The sequence below is a fragment of the Pantherophis guttatus genome, chromosome 7, assembly GCF_059756535.1.
Source record: "Pantherophis guttatus breed Tessera chromosome 7, ASM5975653v1, whole genome shotgun sequence".
NCBI classification, from domain to species: Eukaryota; Metazoa; Chordata; class Lepidosauria; order Squamata; family Colubridae; genus Pantherophis; species Pantherophis guttatus.
This window is the reverse complement of record NC_142069.1, coordinates 39,881,869-39,908,813: the sequence shown is the minus strand read 5'-3', so window position 1 is coordinate 39,908,813 and position 26,945 is coordinate 39,881,869. Positions and strand designations below refer to the sequence as shown.

The 26,945-nt window shown below is 36.8% G+C and overlaps 1 long non-coding RNA gene across 1 annotated transcript; it reads left to right on the top strand.

Annotated features, from left to right (window-relative positions):
- The first annotated feature begins 83 nt into the window (after positions 1 to 83).
- On the top strand, positions 84 to 26,945 carry LOC117655591 (uncharacterized). The gene is made up of 4 exons (XR_004588728.3): positions 84 to 158; positions 457 to 683; positions 24,567 to 24,695; positions 26,842 to 26,945. It is a non-coding gene; the product is annotated as an uncharacterized LOC117655591 (long non-coding RNA).

The following is a 26,945-nucleotide window of genomic DNA, read 5'->3' as shown; positions in this document are numbered from 1 at the left end:
AACTAATCTCTTTGTCAAGTTGTGATTCATTTATCAGTTTCTGCTTCTACAGGGATGAAACATGAAATCCAGCATTTTCCCCAGGGATTCATCAATCAAAGATAGTTAACTGAGGACTAGCAGGGACATCCACAGTGGGAAACCAAAAAAGACAAGTTGTAAGTATGACCATTCATCAAAGTCCTATTCTGTTCTACATACATAGTACATTAACATACATAAACAGAATGGGGGGGTTGATTATGTAGTCAAACCTGCTTTTTTGTTTCCACCTACTCCAAATTTAAAGGCTCCTCTTGCTTCACCAAATCTGTACTCCTCATAGTATAAGTTATTTAATAAATTGGTTTTTTTCAATTCCTTCATAACTGGCACATCAGAAGATGTATTTAACCCTACATCGTCCTGTGGATTTGTTGGCATAAACTGACTAACTGGTATTTGTTATCCTAACAGAGGAAAAGCCAGAAAGAAGAAAAGTTGATCTATGCCAGAGCATTGCCTCCACAAACAAATGCATACATAATCAAGTGATTTTCACAATGGACACCTTTTGTAACTAATCACTCAGAGCCAGCCAAAAGGATTCAGAAGGAGAATTGTATTTGGGCTATAGCAGATCCATGACATTAGACTATTCAGCCACAATTTCATGGGATAGCGAACTGATTTTTTAGAATTTGGTGAGTAAACAAGGGCAAACATAGTTTGATTAATTGGTTGGCTAACATTCAAGGCCTGATTCAAAATTTCTATCATAGATTAATCACTAGAAAATGACCCTCAAATGTTGCTTTGAAGGCTCACTTGTGGACTGCTAAATGGGCAGGTATATTTTACAGTACCTTTAAGAAAAGTAGTTATGTAATATTAAAACAGATCTATTTGTCATACCTTGAATATTGGTGGAGACTGATGTCTAGAAACAACTTTTAAGGACCCTTTATATACTTTTTGCGGAAAAAATGCAGTTATGATTTGTTGTTTGAATGGTAGAAAAACTACTTGAATAATAGAAAAAAGTGAGTGTTTATTTGCAATCATGTAATTTGGTAATTGTATTTGGTGCAAAGGAAATCATAACCTTATTTTATTTTTTTTTCTTTTTGATTCTTTGTTTCTGATTTTTTCCTTCCTTCCTTCCTTCCTTCCTTCCTTCCTTCCTTCCTTCCTTCCTTCCGCTTTTTATTAGTTTGGTTTAGTTTTCATGTGTTTTGTAAAACTTTAGTTAAAAATTTATATTTAAAAAAACCTTAGGTCCTCCACATGCTTTGGACCTAAACTCTACCTATCATTTTACCTGACTGAGAACTATAGTCCAACTTCTTCAGAGAACACTTGACTAGGGAAAGCTGGTTTATTTGCCAATGGTGATGTAAGAACATGAAATAAGAAGTTCCAGCATGAACAGTCTGTGAAAAATTCACTGTTCTTTATAAAATTTTGGCTGAGAAAATACTGCCTATATACATTGCCAGTAGGACTATATATTTGATGGGGAAATAAATCTCAACAGTTTTGCCATTAGCACTCAAACTCACATAGAGAATGGGTATATTATAAGTTTTTATAGGATAATGAATAGATTTGCTGTTCTGTTTCGATGCATAATGTAAAGTAATAATTTCAACATAGGGTTATTTCTGTCTGAGCCAAGAGAAGGAAGAGACTTGTGACTTGTTCTACTGTTAACAAGAAAAACAAGATGCTAAATTTGACAAGTATGATACATTTTCTTATACATTATGGCCTCTAAAGGTCTGACACAAAAAAATAATAGGAATGTTTATATAATCTGTCCCAGCCAATTGCTGTGCCTCTTTTATACTATAGTCATCTAAGATTTCACTAGCAATACAAATATGATATATCAGAGTTCCTGGCAGATAGAGTTTTACAAATGTTTAGCATCAGGGTGTTGATGAGATTAAAATGGGAACATTCACAAGCCCACGAGCAAGTGGTTGGAAATCTTGAAAACATGCCAGCATGATAAAATATCAGATTTTCAAGAAGTAAAATCCGCAGTCAGTGTGTAGAATGAAGATGCTTTCAGAACTAAAGTATATATTACAGAAAATGTTTTCCTGTTTCTGTCTTTATTTCTATGTTGCTGGATGCTGCAGTAAATTCAAACTTTTTTTTCTACCACAATAAAGTGTTCCAATAGGTGACATTGACTAATATTTCTGATTTTAAAATTTTAATGGTTCTTTCAATGTTGTTCGTATTGAATATGATTTCTTTTCACATACAGAAGGGCATAAAATACTTATTTCTTGTCAATCAGAAATGGTATTTGTATTTATATTTAATTTGATACATAATTAGAAATGGGGCATTGTAAAATATAAATATAGGACTAACTAAAAGAATGATGTCTATTAAACACCAAATCAACCATTGCTGATTGATTGAGAGAAATTGAAATGATTTATTTCAAACATTTATATCTCTCTTAGTTATAGAGTTGGGTTCTAAGTCCTAAAAATAAAAACCCCACGCCTATTGTAATATTAAAGAATTTCATCAATTATGAACCAGTAGTAGCTAACAGCATCTCTGCTGAGCAAATTTTATAAACTACAAAGCAGTGTTAATTACATGCACTAGAAGATGCAAATTGTTAACCTACTGGATGCTAATGACCCAAAATAATTACTTTAGGAAGACATTGGAATATTGTTGTGATCCCTGGTTGAATTAAATACCTTATGATTCTGCTATCTGCTATACTATATTAAAGATCCTGTATTACATATCAAAGACCACAAGAGATTATGTGGAGTAGATTATAATAGATCCAATAGATTGATTGTTGTAAAAATACATATAGGTATTACATAGGTAGATAAAGAAATTCCTATGTTTAAAATATAGATAGCAAAAAAGGAAAAAGTTAGTGGAGGAGCTGATTGCACAGATGGCAGTACAGCAAAATATATAAGAATTGTACATTTTACATACAAATGTATATATGCACAATCATACAAACATGTACATTATGTGTTTCTCCTAAAATAAAAATTGATGTGGAGTAGAATTTGGAAGTGCATCAGTTTAATTCATCTAGTACTGATTAACATATAGGTAACCAAAATGGTATCTCATTTGGTATAGGAATAACACATTGTAGATATAAACAAGGTAAAGCATTTATTTTTCTATTTTATTTTTTTAATTTGTTGGCTCACTGCAAGGCCATTATATTTATAGTGTATTTATGTATGAATGTAAAATAGGTATTGGTTAAGGTGATATAATTGACATAGGAATTTTATTTGCTGTTACTCAAAGAATTCCACAGAATGAACTTTTGTATAGAAATGCATATGATTGTACTTCTAGTAATACAATGGGTTGGATGGTATTTATTTTCATTATAGAAATGTGTTTGTGCATGTGTGCATTTATAAAGGAGGTACTAGCAACTTTTTTTAAAACAAGGAATGTACATATTTATCTATGCATAGTTGATGGAGTTGCCATCATCTCCTTGGTGCAAATGAGCTGACATTTTCAGTCTGTTTTTTCCTGTGGGCAATTATCAAAATCTCTACTTTGCCAAGAGATTTTAATACTACAAATAATCTAATGTGGTCCATGTCATTTTCACATTCAGTCAAATCAGTAATTTGTTCTGTTCTATTTCCAAATCAGACTACCATTTGGGGGGAAAAATTCAGGGATCTGTAACTCCTATGATTTATTTTGCCTAAAATCTTCCCTATGTCCTTTTAGGTGGAATCCAAAACCCAGATAAATTAATACATACACTTGTTCCCATGCATGCAATTTCTACTTTTAAGCATGAGAACTGTCTGATCCAAAACACGACTACTTTCAGAAGGCCTTTACCAAATACTTTTCAGTAGTCTTATGGTATAAGGATTCATGTTAAAGTATACTATCAAATGTTATTTTTGATATTAAAAGGATGTAAACCAGGGGTGAAATCCAGCAGATTCTGACAGGTTCTGGAGAACCGGTAGCAGAAATTTTGAGTAGTTCGGAGAACCTGCAAATACCACCTCTGGCTGGTCCTAGAGTGGGGAGGGAATGGACATTTTGCAGTATCCTTCCCCTGCCATGCCCATCAAGCCACACCCACCAAGCCACACCACGCCCACCAGGCTTTGCCCACAGAATTGGTAGTAAAAAAATTTGGATTTCACCACTGATATAAACAGTAATATCATTGTATTATATGTGCTATCCTGAAGCTCTTACGAAAGTTCATAAATTAATTAGGATATGGATACTGAAATTTGCTGACAATGCAATTATTTGGAGAGATTAAATTTAAAAAGAGCTCTGAAGACTCTGAAACATTATTTTTCAAATGTGACCATTTTAAGATATGCAGACACTCCCAATTCTCCAGCCAGCATGCTGACAAAGGATACCAAAAGAATATAGCAATAAAACCATCATAATGCAACAACAAAAGCATCAATGCCTGAGGAAGTCAAAAGATCCACATCTGTACATGGAGAACCTCTGCCATTTTCAATTGTACATTATATTCCCAAGAGACAAAATGACTAGAATATAAATAATAAACATACATAAAACATTTTTCCTATAAATGGAGACATCACTGACAATCACCACATTAAGCAGAGAATTTAAACGATCACTGCTTAATCAAGATTTGATCGTACTTAAATATCATATAACCTTGCTTTTCTCCTATATCTTCTTAACAAGTAATGTGTTTTGCTCTTGTGTTTACCCAGTTGGATTTTCCTTTCCTTTCCTTTCCTTTTTTTTTTTTTTTTTTTTTTTGGTAAATTGATTATTTAAGCCTATGATCATTTTCCATTAAATTGCTGCAGAAATGCCAGAGAGGCATTATGACTTTTTCACTCCAGCTGAGCTAAACCAGAAGGAAATACAGAGTAATTGACCTTGTTGTTCAGTGAATTGTACAGGACTTTGCTACCCACTATTTTATGCCACTCACTTCCCTTCATGCATCTTCTAATGTCATGCCCTATGTGAATATATTCTGTCCAATACATTCCACAAAAAGAAAGGGAAGAAAAAAGCAGGGGGCATTGCAAACACAAAGCATTAAATACATTGAGCCCCTTATACCTAAAATTCCAGAGCCAAGCAAATCTTGTACTGTAAATTGGGTGGTTAAAATAAAATGTTCCAACTATTGTAATGAATTAGAATCTATTAAGAGTCAACACATCAATTTATGGAAGGGGGGGAAGTATAACATGCAAATGCTACACTGAACAAACAATTGAAAGCAGAAGTTGGCAAACTTTTCAGATGGGTAGAAACCAGAGTATGCTTCCATTCCAAGAAAGCAAACATCTTTTTTTCAAAAAATGCCAACATCTCTTGGGAGCACTAAGTCTTATGAAGCTTTTCACATTTTTATATAAATTTTATTTATATAAATATTATATGGTTTATATAAATGCACTGAAATCTCATATATTCTTGCATTGTTTGATAATTTTGTGAAATTTCAACTATGAAAACTGCTTCAACTATCTATTTTATCATCATGCTCATGGCTGCTATGCTGCTAGGTCCTTACATAAAATCTATATCTGAATCAGTGCCCCTGGTTCGCACCGGTTCTATAGAACCGGTAGTAAAACCGGTGGGAGGCTCCGCCCACTGACCCTGACATCATCAAAATGCTTCTGTGCATGCGAACCCTGTTGCGAACTGGTAGTAAAGGTAAGTAGAACCCATCCCTGATCTGAATGTATAACTTTCAGCAACTATACAGTGACCATATTTTCTTGTTCCTGTTCTTGACCCAGCTCCTGTTCACTTATCAGTTTGAAAGCATGCAAATGTGACTAAATAAATAGGTACCACTTCAGTGGGAAGATAACAGGGTTCCGTGTGTCTTGGCAGGTAGTCATGCTGGCCACATGACCACAGAAATCACAGTGCTGGCTCCTTTGGCTAAGAAATGGAGATGAGCACCACTCCCCTAGAGTTGGACATGACTGGACAGGGAAACCTTCACCTTTAGCTTTGTGCTCATTGTAAATATAAAGTATAAATAAATAAATATATTTACCTTGGTCTCACAATAGTTTTGTACTAGTTGCTCAGTCTGGACACAATGTTACTCCTAGATGAACATTTAAACATGGAATGCTTTTATTTGTGCAGAAACCCTAAATAAAGATTTATACAACAGTCTTTTAATACATTCAGATCATAAATATAAAGAAATAAAGCATGCTTCCAACATGATGCTGGCCTCAGACCCCTTAGATCACTCAGACAATTCAATTTCAATTTCAATTTTCAATTTATATACCGCCCTTCTCCCTGAGGACTGAGGGCGGTGCACAGCCAGAATTAAAAACATGAAATACAAATATTAAAAACAATTAAAATCTATATAAATTTGGCCCAAAAATTTAAAAAAACCACAAACCAATTAAACATTTAAAAAATTTAAAAAATTTCTTCCTAAGCCTGCCCGGCTTGCTGGAAAAAGTGGGTTTTAAGGGCACGGCGGAAGGCACTGAGGTCTTGGATTGTCCTTATCTCTGGGGGCAACTGATTCCAGACGGTAGGTGCCCCCACAGAGAAGGCTCTCCCCCTGGGGGTCACCAGCCTACATTGTTTGGCTGATGGCACCCTGAGGAGGCCCTCTCTGTGGGAGTGCACGGGTCGCTGGGAGGTCGTCGGTAGCAGCAGGAGGTCTCAAAGATAGCTAGGCCCTATGCCATGGAGTGCTTTAAAGGTGATAACCAACACCTTGAAGTGTACCCGGAAGACCACCGGGAGCCAGTGCAGCTTGTGCAGGATCGGTGTTACATGCGAGCGCCATGCTGCTCCCATCACTACCCGCGCTGCTGCGTTCTGGACCAGCTGGAGCCTCCGGGTGCCCTTCAAGGGGAGCCCCATGTAGAGAGCATTGCAGTAGTCAAGGCGAGAGGTGACGAGGGCGTGAGTGACTGTGCACAGGGAATCCCGATCAAGAAAGGGCCGCAACTGGTGAATCAGGCGAACCTGATAAAAGGTCCCCCTGGTTACAGCCGTCAGATGTTCCTCCAAGGACAGCTGCGTATCCAGGAGGACTCCCAGATTGCGAGCCCTTTCTGTGGGGGCCAAGGACTCACCCCCAATAGTCAGTGATGGAGTCAACTGACTATATCGGGATGCCGGGAGCCACAGCCACTCAGTCTTGGAAGGGTTGAGCTTGAGCCTGTTCCTCCCCATCCAGATCCGCACAGCCTCCAGGCACTGAGACATCACTTCAAGGGCATTGTTGGGGTGGCCTGGGGTGGAGATGTACAGCTGGGTGTCATCAGCGTACTGATGGTATCTCACCCCGAAGCCATGGATGATCTCGCCCAGCGGCTTCACATAAATGTTGAACAGAAGGGGCGAGAGGACCGATCCTCAAGGTCAACCTCTGTCCCCCTGCCAACACAAACTGCGACCGGTTGGAGAGAAAGGAGGAGAACCACCGCAATACGGTGCCTCCCACCCCCAACTCTTCCAGCCGGTGCAGCATGATACCATGGTCGATGGTATCAAAAGCCGCTGAGAGGTCTAACAGGACCAGAACAGAGGAGCAACCCCTGTCCTGAGCCCTCCAGAGATCATCAACCAACGCGACTAATGCCGTTTCCGTGCTGTGCCCAGACCTGAAACCCGACTGGAACGGATCTAGATAAGATGTTTCCTCCAGGAATTGTGGAAACTGTCGCGCGACCACACTCTCAACAACTTTCGCCATAAAGCGAAGGTTGGAGACAGGACGATAGTTGGCCAATATTGCCGGATCCAGGGACGGCTTCTTGAGGAGAGGCCTCACCACTGCCTCTTTCAAAGCAGCGGGGAAGTAACCCTCACTCAACGAAGCATTGATAACACCCTGGAGCCAGCCTCGTGTAACCTCCCGGGAAGCCAGTACCAACCAGGAGGGACACGGGTCCAGTAAACATGTGGCCATACTAAGTCTCCCCAAAATCCTGTCCACATCATCAGGAGTCACAGCATCAAACTCCTCCCAGATAACATTCTCAAGACTATTCCTCGTCACCCTGCCCTGATCTACCCAGTCAGAGTCCAAATCCCCCCGGATCTGAGAGATTTTGTCATACAGGTATTGTCCGAAATCCTCCGCCCTGCCTTCCAGGGGATCCTCCCGCAGAGAGCGGGTCACCCTAAACAGGGTGGCCGGATGATTCCCTGATGATGCAATAGAGGTGGAAAAGTAATTAAACTTTGCTGTCTTTATTGCCACTAAGTAGGCCTTAATATGCGACCTTACCAGTGTTCGATCAGATTCAGCGAGACTGGCCCTCCAACCGCTCTCCAGGCGTCTTTTCCGGCGCTTCATTTCCCTCAGCTCCTCAGTAAACCAAGGAGCTGCATGGGATCGGCACCAGGTCAGAGGCCACAAAGGCACGACTTGGTCTAAGGCCCCACCAGCCGCCCGATCCCAGGCAGCTACCAGATCCTCAGCCGAGTCATGTGCTAGATCCTCAGGAAATGGCCCAAGCTCCATCTGGAACCTATCAGGATCCATCAGGCGCCTGGGGCGGACCCATCTTATTGGCTCCGCCTCCCTGCGGAGTAAAGTAAACCATGTGTATATTAGGACTCCATATGATTGGGAATGCCACATAAGAATCCCAACTCATGGAAAGCCTCTTTTAGCCTATTTTTTTGATGAGCCTATCCCTGATTTATTATCAACATGAAATCAGCTTATTATTCTAAGATCTTTCTCCAGAATATTGTTGCTAAACCTGATCTACCACATAGTATATCTACTGTTTTTTAAGTGAAGAACTTTCTATTTGTCTCTGTTAATTTTCATTCTCTTATTTCCATTCCTTTTATCTAAGTTACCAAAATCACTTTAAATTATATTACTGCCTTCTAGGATATTAGCTATTCTGTCCAATTCTGTATCATCTCTAAATCCAATAAGCATTCCCTCCACACTTAACTAATCAAAATGTCATGGGTACTTTGTCAAATGCTTTGCTGAAATTAAGATATATGACATCTACAACCATTTCACAATTTACTAAGGGAGTTAGATTATCAAAAAATGAAATAATATTTGTCTGGTGAAGCTAATTTATGACAAATCTATGTTAACATTTAGTAATAGGATTATATTGTCTTCACACGTATGGTCCTGTTGTGATCTAAAATCTAATAGAAGTTGTTTGAAAATGTTCCCGGGTGCACATTTTCTGTGTTTCTGTTGCATAAAAAGGGATCTTTTTTTGTATGCATAAACAAAGTATAGTATATAGTATACATAATTAAGCATGTTGTAGCTCTTTTTGATGAATTTATAGTCCTGAATAAATCAACACAATTATTCCCTTTTCAGATGGAAAAGTCTTGTTTGCTTTTAAAGAAAGCTAAAACAGTTTGTCATTATTAACTTGATGCACAGAGATGGAAATAGGGACTCTGTACATTAATTAATAATATGTTGCTTCCTCCCTAATTAAAAAAGGAAGCAACTTATTATTTATTAATGTATAGAGTCCCTACTTCTCTCCCTCTTTCTATGTATAAATGGATGTGTACATGTGTGTGTGTATTATGATGATGATGATGATGATGATGATGATGTCAAAATAAGTTTCATCTGCCAAGATTTGTTCTTGGAAAATCCAGTCTGACTTCAGATAATTATCACATTGTTTTCAAAGCTCTTTCAAATCAATAGTTTTATGGTCTGTTCTAGAGTCTACACAGATAACAGTATCAAATTGATTGATGTTTCTTTCTCATAGGTTTCTTTGTCCACCCACCCCCCTTTTTGGAAAATCCAGGGAACAGTTTTCCTTCTCTGGTGATCTGGCTGTTCTTCTTCTCTCCAGGATTTCTCAAAAATATAACATTTTTTCAGACTGTCAACAAGTTTTTTTTTTGAATACCTGAGGGTGAAATTCATCTAATGTTGCAGATTTAAATTTGTTCAATGCATACCCAAAATCCCTCACCTTGTTTCCATATATTTCAATTTTAAGTATGTGCTTTCCTCGTACTCTTTACTTTCTGATGAAATATGTACTTTCTGATTGGAATAGACTGAAAGAAAGTAAGAGTTGAATAGTTCTGCTATTTTTCTGTCCTGTTGGCATGTTGATTTTCTCATTGAACAAATCACAAACTCTTTTATTTATCTGTCTTTTATTTGAACACATGCAAAGAGGTTATTTTGTTATTTTTGGAATCCATACTAAATTCAACTCTGATTTTTAGCTTTCTTGATACCATGTCTATAGTTCCATACTATCTGTATTATCTTTTAATGCCGCTTGATTCTCCTTCAATCTCCTATATGTATTATTAAGTATTTTGTGTAGCTTATTTGTTTGTTTAAAACATTTATTTATCTGCCAATTTATTACAAATTTTGGGCGGTTCCCGATCAAAAATTAAAATAAGATAAAAACAATACTTTTTTTCTCATTGAAAAGAAGTGCAATTGTGATTTGGGTATCTCCTTCTTAAAGGAATTCCCACCTATGTAGATCTTCTTTTTTTAGTAACTTCTCATAGAAGTTAATCTTTGAAGTCCAAGATAACGTTTCATTACATTCAGTTTATTTTCTTTAAAATTAGGAACTTAATGATACATAGTTATTTCCCTTGAATTTTCCTTCTATTTCCTCTTCTTGACTAAGTTGTCACTATTCATTAGTATCATATTAACAATAGTCAATCCCCTTGTGCCTTCTACTCTCTGATTAATAAACTTGTCAGTTAGACAAGTCAGGAATTTCCTGAAAATACTAAGCTTATCAAATTTTCTCTCTTAGTGGACATGGGCTAAGCAGAGTCCCCTATCAATACTACTCTTTATTTATTAAAAGCTCTGTTCTGAAAAGCATTACCCATATGTCTTCCTTTTTTAGGGCATGCAATAATGGATAAAAACAACAAGGTATGATTTGATTTCTTTATTCCAGAATTTAGCCCAGATGTTCCCTATAGTATCACAAAAGTCATTAATTGGGATTTTTAAGCAGCTGTGGCTTCTTTTAATATACAGTCCAATCATTTTTATCTTTTGGTTCCTTTTGTCCCTTTTGCTTTAATTGAATACCTTAATTGCTATATTCATTGAAATACAGAAATAGAGCCATATAGGATTCATTCGAATCATCCTTCCAAGTCTGTGTTACACTGAGTAAATCATGTTTTTCTTCTTCTGCTAAGACTTCAGAATCACCTTGCTAATTTTGCATATTCTGAACTTCACTGTATAAAGGAACCTTGAATTTTATAAGCTGAATTTTTAACCTTCAGTTCCTTCAAAAATGTTGTAAAACTTGACTGCTTTTCTTTTTCTTTTCTTTTTCTTTTTCTTTTTCTTTGTTCCTTCTCACAAAATTCTTCAAAACTTTAACAAGATTATTTTGTAAATCCAATGTAGGAAAATTATCCAGGTCATCTTCTTGTTTTGTCATTTGAATATCCCTTTTAACTATTAAAATGTCAGCTGGTTTCTTTTGCATGTCCAGTGCAACATCTTTTATCACCTCATTCTTCTAGCCTGTTATTTTAAAATTTACTTTCAAGTCAGTCTTGATCTTGCCAGGTAGAACCTGTTCCTCTTTTATAGTATCTTTTAAACACAATCTATTTATAGAGGCATTTTTCTATGGTAAAAATTCTTTATAATCAATACCCAAATCTTGTTTCAAATTTATCTGAACCCTTAGTCCATTTGTACCTTTCTTTCAAAAATAGTAATTTGTATTAAAAGTTACAATTAAAGAGGTAAAAACTAATACAAACTAAAAAAAAATAAGAGAATAAAAAGTAGAAATAGTAAGCATTGGAATGAACAAAGAAAGAAGATGAGAAAGGAAAATAAGATTATAAAGAAAAAGAAAAGAAATATAAAAAGAAATTACTTTCCCTTCATCAAAAACATAAAAAAAATTAAGTAACTTTTTACCTTCTCTTAAAATACAACAAGTGATTTCCTCTTTCTATACTTTTATATAGTATAGTATACTTAGTATATAGTATAGTATACTTCTATACTATCCTTTTATATACAGTATTTATCTTGTCACAGGTAGTCCAGACAGGAAACATGACCAGATGTGCTAATTCTATTTTATTGTAAGGCTACATTAACAAAATCTTTCAAGTCTGAAAGTACAAATTTCTTTTACCACCCTAATAAGTTATAAATTATAATCAGTTTATCTGAGCATTTCTCCCTCTCCCATTCCTACATACCATTATACAGGTAATCCATAAACAAATCCTTAAAGCTTCATCATTCAGTCCTGATCAGCAAATGTTCAAAATACCTTGAATTATCATTTTTAGTTCCTTCAAAGCCTTATCCTACTGGGTTTTTTAAAGAGAATTCAAGACAAAAACATTTTCCCATGTAAAGGATTCCTCTTAATTCCAAAATCTTTTTTTCAAATCCATCTAGCCCCTTAGTCCATTTACAGTATAACTTTCTGAATCTAATGACCTCTTGCTGTTTACTGCAAAAAAAAAAAAAGTACATTTATTCTGCTGCATCTTATGGAAATAATTTTTGAAGTATGTCATTTCTTGAAGACTGTCTAGAGACTAAACATCTAGAAAACCCTAACTCAACTGGGCTTTCAAATTCCTTGAGGGTGATTTAAGAACCATTCTCTTAAGAGAGAGCATGCAGAAGCTGCTGCATTATATACCGTGTTTTCCCGAAAATAGGAAATGTCCTGAAAATAAGGCCAAGCCTGATTTTTGGGGAGGGCATAAATATATGCCCTCCCCCCAAAATAAGCCCTAGTGAAAGGGTGGGCATGGCCAGCACAGGAGGCAGCCCTTCCCTTCTCTGGTCACCTCATTGAGGTTCAGCCCCTTAATTGCTGCCCACTGATCAGCTGAGCCAGCGAGGGCTGTGCAACTCAGCCCAGATTTCCAGAGCACCTCCCCAGCTGCTGGCCTCCTCCCCCTTTTCCTGCTGATCATTCTTTACTTGGGATCGCAACACAGACACAGATCCCCAAAATGCTCCATACGAAGCCTTCAGCCTTCCAATCCCAGGAGGGGCATCTGTACTGCGATCCCAAAGAAAGAATAGGGTGTGTGTGAGAGAGAGAGAGAAAGAAAGAGAAAGAGATCTGATCCAACCTTGGAGAGTTATCCAGGGCTGGCAGCAATGTTCTCTCCACCCACCCCCCACTTCTCTCTCACACACACACACACAGGTCCCTCTCCCCCAAAACCCTCCCAAGGCAGCCACATCCCTGTGAACTACTGCGCCCCACCTACCCCTTCCGCCGCCCTCACTGCCCATGGCATCAATGGGCACTCGAGTGCCCATTTCTGCAGCATGATGGCAGCCTGCCTACTCTCACCCCCAAGTCCGGATAGCCTGTGTTACCGAGCGCCTGCAACAGCAGCACCAGCATCACTGCCCCAGGTCTTCCTTGGAAGGGCAGCCGGCAGTGACAGAGAGGCCTCCATGCGCAGCACGCGGAAGTCGGTGCACACATGTCTGGTGGGAGCTGGGCAGTGCAGTGGGGCAGTCGCAGAGGACTACAACTTGCAGCTGGGCATGAGTCTCTCGGTGGGGATGGCTGAGGTGCTGTGGGTGTTGCTGGTGCTGCCGCCGCTGCCTGCAAAGGCCCCGGCCGGCACCCTGTGGCCAAACTGAGCTGCGGTCAGGGAGCATTGGCCATGGCTAGGTCATCTGAGATGCATTTGTCAGGGCTGCCCTTGGTGCGGCTGCCCGGCATCTCGCTGTTGGGCACCTGGAAAGAGTAAGCATGTCAGTTTTGGAAGCCATATAAGGCTGGAAACTTCCATGCTGCCACCTTCTCATGTGTGGGAAAGTAGGAAGGGGGATTTAGTAGAGGGGTTGTCTGTAGACATAATAGCATTCTTCCTGTCAGTCAAGGTCAGGCCGATCCTGCATCTGGAGGAGTGGTCGGAGTGAGGTCTTGAGATGGGACAGTGGTTGATTGGAGCATGTGATCAACTGAGAAGTGAGGAGATGGTTTTGGGGGTTTTGATTTACTGAGGGAAAACTCGGACCTCTCAGATTCGGGTTTTCCCAGATGTGCCAGTTTGCCTATTCTAGGAAATAGAACTTTGAAAATGCTTGCTTCAGAGTCTTTACTTGGAGTTGGGTTTTTTTCTGGAATGCTGACAGTGGGGCCTGTGGGAGGAAGGGAGGGCAGGCAAGGGTCCCGCGTGGCTCCCCTCACCAGGAAAAGTCTGGCTGCCCTGGTTGGAGTTTGGAAGCTGCAGAGGCAGAATTTGGGAGAGAGAAAGAAAGACTTCTGCTGCTTCTGCTTTTGGCTGCATGCAAGGAAAGCAGCAGAAGTCTTTCTCTCCCCCAAACTCTGTCTCTGCAGCTTCCGAGTTTCTCTGTGGCCTGCCCTGCCCCATCCCCCACCCACCTGCCACCCTCAAATTGTGCCCCACCGTGAAATGCGAGTCTTACCGGAGACTTGCAGCTCCGTTGCATTCCTCGCCATTGTGTCCAAACTCCTCAAACTCGTGAGTTTTCTTTTACAATGTGTTTCCCTGGACACAACGGCAAGGAACACAATGGTGCTGGAAAGGTAAGATGCACATCCCACTTCTTGTCCATCCCACCTGCCAACCCCTGTTATGCCCGGCGAGGGGGGAGGGGAGGCGACAGCAGCGATGGGACATCCAGTCCCACCCTCGCTGCCTCCTGCACCCCCAAAATAATAAGACCTTCCTGATAATATGGCCAAGCTCTTATTTTTGGGGGGGGGGGGGTGTCAAAAGAAAATAAGACCCTGTCTTATTTTGATGGAAACACTGTGTGTGTGTGTGTGTGTGTGTGTGTGTGTGTGTGTGTGTGTGTATTTTATTGTCATTGTAAGTATATATGCAGTATACCCATATAACAAAATTCACATAACACCCAGAGACTAAGCCCAACACACATGACAATCCCCAGACACACCCCCACCCACCAAAAATTCTCCTTAAACCACCCAAGCATCCACACAGCAGACCAAATAATGCTGTCCAACAGCTCACTGATGGTAGCCCTTTCGTTCATTGTTGAGTGTAATTATAGTTCTGGGATAAAAACTAATCAGAAGACGTGTGGTCCGAGTTTTAATTGTTCTGTGTCTTCTGCCAGAAGACAACAGTCCAAAAAGATTGTAAGCAGGATGGGAAGAGTCTCTGAGAATCTTGTGCAACTTTCTGAAACAGCGAGATGCGAAGTTGTCATCCAGGGCTGGTAGCTGGAGCCCGATGATATTCTGGGCAGTTTTAATAATTCTCTGTAGAGCTTTTATATCTGCTGCAGAGCTGGTCCCATACCATGCAAGAATGCTGTATGTCAGGACACTCTCAATGGTGCTGCGATAGTAGGACAGAAGTAGATGCTGAGATAGATTTATATAATATATATAAAATTAGTAATAATTAGTAATAAAATGAAAAGTTTGAGCTAAGCAAATTAAATGTTAATTGTGAATTAACATTTTATTACTGGTCAGTGACTATAATAAAAAATATTCAAATATTAAGCTAATCTCATATGAATATGAAGGTTAAAATGTGCAGTATTAATAATAATTAGACACTTAATTATAATTTAATATATATTTTTTATAATTCAATATTTTCATTTATGATTTTTATTTTATTCAAAAAGAATAAGCCATATGTCATAATGTGTATAGAATATAATGTATGTTTATACATTTTCTTTAATACTGCCAAAGAAAGTGAGTATCAACGATTAAAAAGGTCTGAGAAGCTGGTACTTTGCCAATTATTTCTGAGAGTAATTTCATAAATCTTGGTTTTCTATGAACATATATGCAGGGTTTGTTAATTGTATAGTACAGTAATATGTTAAATTGCTTAATATACTATGATTTGGGGGGAAAATCTGACACAATTAAGGTTTCAAAGTATAACAATGTAGCAGTCTCTTTCAGCCATACATTCTCCGGACATACTAAATTGAAGTTTTTACAATTCATAGCAAATATGGTTGTAGGCATAATGGGTAGCAGGTTTATGGGTTGTAAATCAAACCATCTAGAGTGCAACTATTGGGAAAGATTTCTCTGTTATTAGCCTTGTATTTACTTAGTTGAATTACAAGAATCTTTTGTTCCGGTTTTCATAATTGCTATATAATGTGCTGCATGCACATATTTTCCACCATCCCGCCATCTAACTGAAGTTCTCCAATATGTCACCCAGGCTATTCACATCAGAGGTAATTGGCAACAAAATGGAAGGTGCAGTCAGGCTATAAAACCCCACTCTTTTTAAATGTACTTCCCTCAGATTGCATTCATATCACAATGAACAGAGCTTCATTCTCTGAGTCACCATTTTGAACCCAGTGTCTTTTGCTTCACATGCCCTGATGTCATCCATTGGTAAAATATACCTAAATTTGGTCTTTATACAATAACATTTTTAACAACCTTATTTTTTAAAAAAAGATTATTTATCTCTTTATATTTTTTCCTCCAACATGTAACAAATAGCATGAAAAATTAATGTGAAGAATGTAGATTATAATAGCTTTATTATTACAAATGGTAATATCTGAAATATTTTTATATTTCATTTACAATTTTGTGTTTTAAAAGTCTGTCTGGCAGTACAAGATTACAAAATCAAATATTTTCTTAGCTGAAAGAAAAATATCCTCTGGATAATAAAGTTTTGGTTTTTAACGGTTACTCGGAATACATATTGACTATCAGTTAAGGTTATGTTTAAAGATCTCAGATAAGGCATCTTATATAATCATTACAAAAAGAAGCAATATTTTATAATAAATAGTAAAACCATTTCAGTCACTGATGCTGATTTTACTAACTCATTTACTAAATTTCATCAAAGACTACATTGAATTTCTAAGACATTTAATGCAAAAAAAAAAAAATGAAAATACCAACACAAATATCTAAACTGCATCATGAATAAGACCATGTGAATGTCAGTGAATTTAAGAACTCCTTTTTTCTTTTAGCCTTGTGGAAGAGACAACATGTTCATATTTAATTATTTTAACAACTTTATAAACACATTTGGAGAAACGACAGGCCCAAAAATGGAATTCCATGTATGAATCATATCATGCTACATGACTTATATTATGTATGTACCCAATAAATATAGCAATACACTCAAGCATTATTGTCTAAGGTTGAGTTAACATCCAATATTTATTTCATAGAAATAACTTCCTTCTGTGAATCTGTAATATGTAGAATTGCTGTGAGTTCATATATAGCGAAATACATTCATTGTTTGAGAAGAATTGTTTACACGATAAATAATACATAGATTCAGGGTTTCAATTTTTGAAAAACATATAGCAACATTAATTACAAGCATATAAAATTACTTTTAAGATTAACCTTATAGTCAGAAATAAAATCAAGGATCTTAAAGAATTTTGAGAATCAGAACAATACCTCTTATACACTTTTGCTAGTCCTTTAAAAATAATTATTTACTTTGTCCATTTTAAATTTTCTTAAATCATATCTTGTTAAGCTTTTGCCAAATATTCTTTATCTTTAAATCCTTAAATTTTGTATTAGTTTAATCCAGAAAAAATGAAATTCATGAAGAGGAATCTTATATTGCTCTTCATTAATTTATGAAATTATGAATGAATAATACTCTAAAAGAATATGTCTCTTAATCTGTAAAATAATTAATTCCAAAAATGAATAAGAAATTACACCTTGCTATCCATAAAGGCTACATTGTGGCTGTGAGCATAGATGGAATTCCTCCAGTTTATGCACAAGGAATGGCTGCCTGTAGAACAAGCAGGTTATCTCAGGATCCCTCCATTAACTGGAGAGATTTTAAAGTCCAGTGTTGGCCCTCCAGATGCAATCTATGCTGCAATGCTATCTGTAATTTTGGACAAGTCCTCCATAGACATCACCAAATAGTCCTAATTTTTTTTTAAATGAAAATGTATATAATTAAATCAGACAAGAGAACCAGACGTTAGATTCTCTGAAATACTTTTTCTTACAACTATCCTGTTTCCCCCCAAATAAGAAATTCCCTGATTATAAGCCCAATCGGGCTTTTGAACGCATGGCAATAAGGCCAAGCGCTTATTTCAGGGTTTAAGAAAATATAAGACAGGGTCTTATTTTCAGGGAAACACAGTAATGAATACAGACAGTTGATAACATTTATAAAACAAAATATAAATATAACATGAGCAGATTTAGGTGCCTGACTGTAATCATAGATGTGATGCTTAGCTACAATTATACTATTAACTATTAAAAGCACAGGAAGATAAAGGAACTGAACGGCGTGATTTTGTATTTCTATTTTCTTTGTTTGAGATGCTTTCAGTTGTTTGGTATACTTTCACTTAGTGTTCTTTCACTTAGTGTACTTTCACTATGTTCACTTTGAACATAGTGGCAATAAATTGATGAAGCATTATTGGACTGGAGGAGAGATTCTCTGGAACAGCCTACAGAGAAAGCAGTTTTAATAAATAATAATAATTTCATTAGTTTTATTGCAGAAAATGTTTGATCAATTTGGCAGTATATTGCCTGAGTCACTTGAGAGTAAATTTAGAGCTTTTGAGAAAAAATAGATGAAAGACTTGTTAAGATGAAACAGGAGTTGAAAGACATTTTAAAAATTGAAAATTCTATAAAACTAATGTTTATAAAAACAAGTTAATGATAAAGTAGAAAGTTTGGAGAGTTAGACAAAGGTTAATAATAATTGGAGAAAGAACTAGGTAATTTGGCTCTATTTGAATTGAGACAGAGGAATTATCTTTGAGATTTAAAGCATTCCTCTGGCATCTGGTGAAAACCTCAGAGAAAAAATTATATAAGATTTGATCATGTTGGACAGGGAATTGAGAATAAAGAGGTAGGGTTAGGTAAACTTTACAGAATAAATTCACAATTTGCAAGAATAATAAATGTTCTGAGGGATGTTTGGTGCATTTTGGGAGGAAGAAAGCAAGAGATCAAATTTTGCAACAGAATTTTAATGCAAGATTGAACATTTTTTCTTGACTGAAAAATTAAAACAGAAAAAGATCCCATTTCACAGGGGGAAATTTGAAGATATGATTAAACTGCAGGAATTTCTACTGAATTCTGGAAGAGATGAAATAGAGAAACCTCAGAGAAGGCTACACAGAAATTACAACAAATGCAAACTCAGTTGTTAAGGGATGATTCTGATTTAGTTGCTACAGGTTATTGGTTTTTTTAATATGTTTTGCCTGTTTGTGCATTATAACAAGAGAAGAACTAGTAGCAGGAGGATATAGTTGTCAATTGTTCTCTTATTTATAATTTACAATTATTAGAAGGATTTAAAAGCAGACAAAAACAGTGGTGGGTTTCTACCGATTCGGGTGAACCAGTAGTGGCGGTGGCGGGAGGCTCCACCCAGGGGTGAACTGCTACTGGTTCGCTCCGGTTCGGGTGATAACTGGTAGCGATAAAAACTACCGCTTCGGGTGAACTGGTAGTAAAAAAAAGCTACTGAACCGGTAGCTTTTTAAACGTGCAGTGCATGTTTGGTGCACACTGTGCATGGGCATGCAGCATGTATTTGTTGCGCACTGTGCATGCGCAAGTAGCACACATTTGGTGTGCACTGCACATGCAGTGCGCATTTGGTGTGCTTCCTGTGTGCAGCGCACACTTGGCATGCAGCATCATGCACGGCCAGCGAACCAGTAATAAAAAAAAGCTCAGATTTCACCCCTGGCTACGCCCACCTGCCCGGACGTCATCACGGGCGCTTGGTGCATGCGCAGAAGGTTCTGCACATGCACAAAAGCACCACACGTGAGTGGAGCAAGCATCCGTGCGCTCACAGTTCCAAACTGGATATCGAAGGTAAGTGGAATCCACTGGAATCCACTGGAAAAAAGAACTTATGGTTATGAACATTGTAAGACTGAGTTTGATTGCCAACATGATCGTCAACATCCAGATATGGATATGGATATGGCACAAAAAGAAGAAGACTGAGTTTGAAACAGAATTGTGTACAAATGATGAACATGTAATTGTTAAATTGTGTAAACTTTTATTGAAATTAGAAAAGGAAGATCAAGTGAAATAATTTATTCTAAAGTAGGCTAGAATTTTGTTTATAATATACAGATGAAACAATGGGAAATTATTTGGAAAAAGATTGAAATTTACACTATGTTATAATCTTAAAGAGGATTTTTATAAAATGTTAGTAAATGTCATTGGAAAAACATTGGAAACATGAACAGCAAGAGGGACATTTTATCACGCTTGGTGGCATCTAATGACAGTCTGAAACTTTTAGATGCAAATGCATGCATTAATTCAGATCATTTTTTAAAGATTATTATACAATTGAGACCAGAATCCATAATTTTTCTTTTGGGAATAATTGATAAGTAGTTTGAAAAAAAGTTATAGAACTTTGTTTTTATATAACTGCTGTGATATTATTGCATGCGCAATGGTAGAAAGATTCAAGTTTACCCACAATGGATGAATGGATAGCAAAGATGATGAAACTTGCAGAGATGGCTAATTGGCATTTTTGATCAGAGAAAAGACATTACCTAAGTTTATTGCTGTCTGGAAACCTCTTATAAAGGTTTTGTGTAAAAAAACGAAAAGGATGAACATTTGATTTATGGTTTCAATAATTAGGAAAGAATAGATTATAGAAAAAATGAAAGATTTAACTATACAGTAAGAGGTACGTTTCTATTTATAACTGCATTTCTATAAAGAAAATTAGAAACTACTTTATATTTTCTTTCTTTTTTCTCAACTTTTTTCTTTGTTTTTTTCTTCTTTTTTTCTTCTCTATATTGATTTCTGTTAGTTTTTATCCTTATTAAAATCATAATAAAATTGTAATAAAAATATATCCTAGAGAACTACTTATAATAATAACAACAGAATAACAGAGATGGAAGGAACCTTGTAGGTCATCTAGTCCAATCCCCCACCCAAGCAGGAGACCCTACCCCATTTCTGACAAATGGCAGTCCAAAGCTTCCAGGAGTAGTGAAGCTCCCACAACTTCTGAAGGCAAGCTGTTCCATTGGTTGATTGTTCTCACTGTCAGAAAATTTCTCCTTATTTCTAGGTTAAATCTCTCCTTGACCAGTTTCCATTCATTATTCCTTGTCTGGCCTTCAGGCGCTTTAGAAAATAGGTTGACTTCCTCCTCTCTGTGGCAGCCCTTCAAATATTGGAACACTACTATCATATCTCTCCTGGTCCTTCTCTTCACTAGACTAGCCATGCCCATGTTCCTGTAACTGTTCTTCATATGTTTTAGCCTCCAGTCCCCTAATCATCTTTGTTGCTCTTCTCTACACTCTTTCTAGAGTCTCAACATTGTTTTATAGTGTGGTGACCAAAACTGGATGCAGTATTATAGGTGTGATCTTACTAAGGCTTTATAGAGTGGTATTAGTATAAGTTAAAAAGTTGGTTTGCCCTTTTAAGATATGATAATTCTATCATAAAGGTAAAGGTTCCCCTCGCACATATGTGCTAGTTGTTCCCGACTCTAGGGGGCGGTGCTCATCTCCATTTCAAAGCCAAAGAGCCAACGCTGTCCGAAGACATCTCCGTGGTCATGTGGCAGGCATGACTAAACACCAAAGGCGCATGCAATGCTGTTACCTTCCAACCAAAGGTGGTCCCTATTTTTCTACTTGCATTTTTTACATGCTTTCGAACTGCTAGGTTGGCAGAAGCTGGGACAAATAACAGGAGCTCACCACATTACGTGGCACTAGGGATTTGAACTGCTGAACTGCCCACCTTTTGGTCGACAAGCCCAGCATCTTAGCCAGTGAGACACCACGTCCCTTAATTCTATTATAATTTAAATTTAAAAAAGGAATTCCAGTGAGTTCACTTATGCTTGATAATTGCAGTTATTCTTAGTATTCGTATTTGTTCCATGCTATGATATTACCAAGTAATACTGGGTAAAATTTGACATAGTAATACCTGAATACTTTCAGTAAAGTTGTGTCCGTGATTGCTGAAATGCCAAACAAAATGTTCAAGAATTTATAACTATCCTATTAATCTTCTTTCTGTCACATTTTCCCCTTAAACTCTTGAATATTACAATAGTCAAGAACAGTAGCATGAAAAAAAGGTAAAGCAGAATGCAAACATGAAGTGGTTGCATGGTGAGAGTTTTAATTCAATTTATTAAAACTTTACCTTCTTATTAGAAACAAACTTAAACAAACTAATAAATCTGGCAAGACTCAAAAATCCTATGTATTCAATTTTTCAATATTCTGTTAATAACATTCTATAAAAGTAAGGATCAAATTTAGAAATCAGCTCTTTTATGTCACTTATACAGAAAATAATATAGTGCTCAATTACCCATGGGAATCTTTATAAATGGCACAAAAATAAATTGATTCTAGGGTTATCAGGTTAAAAAATATATATTTTATTCCGCAACTTTCATCAATACAATGCATAAATCATAAAATAAGATCTATGTTGTAAAACTCAGCTCAGACAATGGTAAAAGCATTATTGCCTTGATTAAGTAACACATCAAAGAAAATGCCAGTAAAGCCCACCTCATCCATAACTTGATTGTTGATGAGACAGTTGACCTGGCTCATTTTACTTCCTAAGTGGCTAACGCTGCATTGTTTTTGGAAATCTTTTCCACCACACATTTCTGAAGTGGCTAAGCTGCATTGCCTTTGGAAACCATTCACCAAAAAAGCAATAAAATGGACAACTGGAAGGGATTCTGATTTGTCTCCTCAACAGTCTGTGCTGAAAAAAAGGTTACATTTTAATTTATCTAGTTGTATATAACAAAAGCCAAATCAATTCTTTCCTCATTTATGTTTGGACTTTTCAGAAAACAGTTCCCAAATCCATATTTTGATATTAGTCACCTTTAAAAATGACCAGCAGTACTAGCACTATAACTGCATACTTAATCTGCCCATCTGGGGATTAAAATGAAAATTCTGATTGCATGATTTAGTGTTCCCTTATCTTTCATTTGTAAATTAATATTGTTAATCTGTTCTTATTTTTATAAGCAACCATAGCAAATATGCAATCTCAGCATTTCTCCGCTTCATGCCTTCCAGTTGAGTTGGGCTTTATCTCTTAGAACAGCTGATCAGCATTAGAGTTTCTTAAACACACATACACACACACACACACACACAACTATATATATAGTTGTATTCTAATAATTTAGATTCATTTTTTGTGACTAAAAGAAAAATAAGGTACGCATTTTCCTTTATTAAAATATAAACAAAAACAATAGAACTTGTTGTAAATATAAATATGTATAATTGCTTTCAAACAGCATTGCTGGCAAGGGTTCATATAAACCTATAAATAACCAAGTTACTAAAAATCTAAAATCGGGGTACATGGGAGGATTTTTTCCCATTTTTGTTTGGTTTGGTTTGTTTTCTCCAGTCCACAAATGGCTGTAGCTTACTTGTTTATTTGTTTTTTCTTTACCTCTTTCCCATAATTTATTTCTAACATTCATGTGAACTGGAAATCTACAGAAAAGAGCTATAATAAAAAAAAATTATGAAACCCCTGAGAAGTTATAGTATTTCCACTCTTGTGTTCTTGATTAACAGCTCTGCATGATATCAAGGCACTTTTAAGAACATGTGAATGTCTTCTTGATAAAAAAAATCAAATCAACAAGTAAAAATGAGGAAGTTGATATTTTTATAGGTTAAAAATTTATAGTGTTTATGCATCTCTTAAACATTAATATAAATTGTGCTGTCTTTGATTCTGCAATCTTGCAGCAAATTCATTCTCATAGTAAGTGGTTAGTAAGCTGGCAGATATAAAATAAATGAAAGATGCTGGCATAAAATAACATTCCACAAAATATAGGTAAACTGGAATCTGCCCCTGACTCTGATTTGCAGCCACATAAAGGTTGAGTGGACCATCTGACAGAAGAAAATATATAAACCAGGAATTCATGGCTGTGAATGTGAAGTGCTATTCTGAGTCAATGTGTCCAGTAAATGGTGCAGCCTGACAAAAATATAGCAAATAAAACCGGGATATTTTATGAGACAAAATAAAATATAGTATCCAGCTATTCTATCTAGTGGTCATCAATTAATATCCACGTTGGTGTCTGCAGAAAAGTCTATTCAGTCCCAAAGACAGAAAAATGACAGCATTACAGAATGAAAGAAGTAATTGGAATTAAAAGGCAGGCCAAAGAATAAATATAAATACAATATACATGCTTCATTTAGTAGGTTCCATTTGCAAAATGTCCGTCTTATATAGAAGCAAATTACTATTTATTTCATACTCTTCTTTACAGGAATTGTGAAGAGCTTCCTAAATTCTCTCAGTTCCACATAATAACTTTGTGGAGGTTAAGGTACAAAATCAGGATCGGCTAAACATTAGACTTCCCAGAAATCTAAGTCTATTATTCTGAGTTCCAGTATTCTTCATTCACTGTAAGATAAACAAACAAGTCTTCTTTTGTGTGACTTTTTAACATTTTCTTTGCCAAAGGTCAAGGTGAAAGAAGCTACAATCAGCCATTACTGTTTCAGATTGCTTTCCAGAGCCACATATGTCCTAACTGCATATATGAAAGGAGCTAGTGACAAACAACATACATACTGGCATCAACAGCAGACTGTGAGTTTGCCTCATAACATAACTGCATGCAAGTTGTAATTTTTCCTTCATAATGGCTTGCTGTGGATGCCTATTCCTAAGTGTGTATTTGTTGAAACAGAAATACTTTGTAGATGTTCAGAACCCAACAGGTTATTAAGGAAGTGGCACTGAAATAGTTCTGATGTTACTCTACAGGTGTGAAATGCAACCCTAATAGCTTCCCAGCTGAATTTCATTAATAATGCAATGAAACCATTTGTGACATTTACTGTAACATGTATATTGCAAGATATGAAAAGATGCCTCTCTTAAGTGTGCAACTTTTTAATATTATCTTGAAAGCTAAGAGGAGGGAGCTGAAATAATTACAGCTCGTTTCCATAATGAATGCTGCCTCAAAGATAATTAAAAGAAAAACATTTAGAACTTACACTGTCCAAATTAATTACAGTGACTCAAATGATTTGTTAGAAAGAAATGGTCAAGAATAACTGACTTTCCCTTAGCCGTATGAATATAAACTCACTTGGGGAAGTGAAAACAAGAGAGCAGTAAGAATAAAGGAGGTCGCAGACATGTAAACAATTTGAATTACATTGATAAATTATACTATATATGTGTGTGTGGTCCCCTTCATGGATCACTACCTTGTCATGGCAAAGGAGCTTGTGTAGCTCAATGAAGCTATGAGCTATGCTGTGCAGGGCCATCCAAGATGGACAGGTCATAGCAGAGAGCTCTGACAAAACGTGATCCACTGGAGAAGGAAATGGCAACCCACTCCAGTATCTTTGCCATGAAAACCCCATGGACAGTACCAAAAGGCAAAAAGATATGATGCTGAAATATGAGCCGCTCAGGTTGGAAGGTGTCCAATATGCTACTGGGGAAGAGAAGAGAACTAGTACTAGTAGCGCCAGAAAGAGTGAAGTGACTGAGTCAAAGCCGAAAGGATGCTCAGCTCTGGATGTATCTGGTGGTGAAAAGAAAGTTCGATGCTGTAAAGATCTATACTCCATAGGAACCTGGAATGTAAGATCCATGAATCAAGGCAAGTTGGACGTGGTCAAACAAGAGATGACAAGACTGAACATTGACATCTTAGGAATCAGCAAAGTAAAATGGACAAGAATAGGTGAATTTAATTCAGATGACCATCAGGTATACTACTGTGGGCAAGAAGAAATGGAGTAGCCTTCATAGTCAATAAAAGAGTAGGAAAAGCAGTACTGGGATACAATCACAGAATGACAGAATGATCTCAGTTCGAATCCAAGGCAAACCATTCAACATCACAGTAGTCTAAGTCTATGCCTGAACCACTGCTGCTCAGGAGGATGAAGTTGACCAGTTCTATGAAGCCCTACAGCACCTTCTAGAATTAACACCAAAAAATGATGTCCTTATCATCATGGGGGATTGGAATGCTAAAGTAGGAAGCCAAAAGAAAACAAGAATAACAGGCAAGTTTGGCATTGGAGTACAAAGTGAAGCAGGGCACAAGCTGGTAGAATTTTGTCAAGAGAATATGATGGTCATAGCAAACACTCTTTTCCAACAACCCAAGAGAGAACTCTACACATGGACATCACCAGAAAATTAAAACGTACTTCAATAAAGTATTAGTTTAAGGGTGTGCATACTTATTCAACTATGTTACTGTACATTTTTATTGTGATTTTTTCCCTTTAAAATATTTCAGTTTGTTTTTCTATTGAATTATACAGTTTACATATTATATTAAAGGTGGAATACTTCTTAAAAACCTGGCATTATAACAGGGATGTGTAGACTTTTTATACTCACTGTCCCATCCATAGGGATAAGAAGAGATTTTATAATAATATATTCCAATTGAATAGTGCTATTTATTCTTAAAATGAATGATCAAACATTTCTGAACTGGTTACAGTTGAATTTTGGGTAGTAAATGTTTTGGATTTGCGTCACTTACTATTACTAATATATAGAAGAATCCTTTTGCATATAATAAGTACAGAGAATACAGAAATGTATGAAACCCCTATTGAAATGCTTCTGTCAACTAGTCTCACTTCTCTGATAGAGTAGATGTATTTTATGATACTGCATGGTTAATTGTATGTGAGTGGCTTTCATCACAAAATATGCTACTTTAAATCTTAATTCTTTTCTGTCTTGTTAGGCATTACCTGAACAAGATGCAGCAGTAGAGCCACTAAAAGTAAAAAAAGTGGTGTGATCAATAATATGGATGCTGCCAATAAGGCTTCTGAGTGAAAAACCAGT